The sequence below is a fragment of the Lolium rigidum genome, chromosome 7 (assembly GCF_022539505.1).
Source record: "Lolium rigidum isolate FL_2022 chromosome 7, APGP_CSIRO_Lrig_0.1, whole genome shotgun sequence".
NCBI lineage: Eukaryota > Viridiplantae > Streptophyta > Magnoliopsida > Poales > Poaceae > Lolium > Lolium rigidum.
The window spans coordinates 339,513,196-339,513,854 of NC_061514.1; positions in this window are offsets into that span (position 1 = coordinate 339,513,196).

The following is a 659-nucleotide window of genomic DNA, read 5'->3' on the forward strand; positions in this document are numbered from 1 at the left end:
AGGTTAAGGTTTTCTCTTGGTAGAGTTTCTTTCTTACCGGTTGATGACCCACAAGTATAGGGGATCGCAACAGTCTTCGCGGGAAGTAAAACCCAATTTATTGATTCGACACAAGGGGAGCCAAAGAATACTTGAAAGCCTTAACAGTGGAGTTGTCAATTCAGCTGCACCTGGAAACGGACTTGCTCGCAAGAGTTTATCGATAGTAACGAGTTTTATAGCAGTAGCGATAGTGAAATAATGACGAGCAGAGTAACAAAGACAGCGAGTAGTGATTTTAGTAAACAGCGAGGATTAAAATACTGTAGGCACGGGGACGGATAACGGGCATTGCATGGATGAGAGAAACTCATGTAACAATCAAGCGGGGCATTTGCGAGATAATAATAAAACGGTGTCCAAGTACAAAGCAATCAATAGGCATGTGTTCCAATTATAGTCGTACGTGCTCGCAATGAGAAACTTGCACAACATCTTTTGTCCTACCAGCCGGTGGCAGCCGGGCCTCAAGGGAATCTACTGGATATTAAGGTACTCCTTTTAATAGAGTACCGGAGCAAAGCATTAACACTCCGTGAACACATGTGATCCTCACATCACTGCCTTCCCCTCCGGTTGTCCGATTTCTGTCACTTCGGGGCCTCGGGTTCCGGACATCG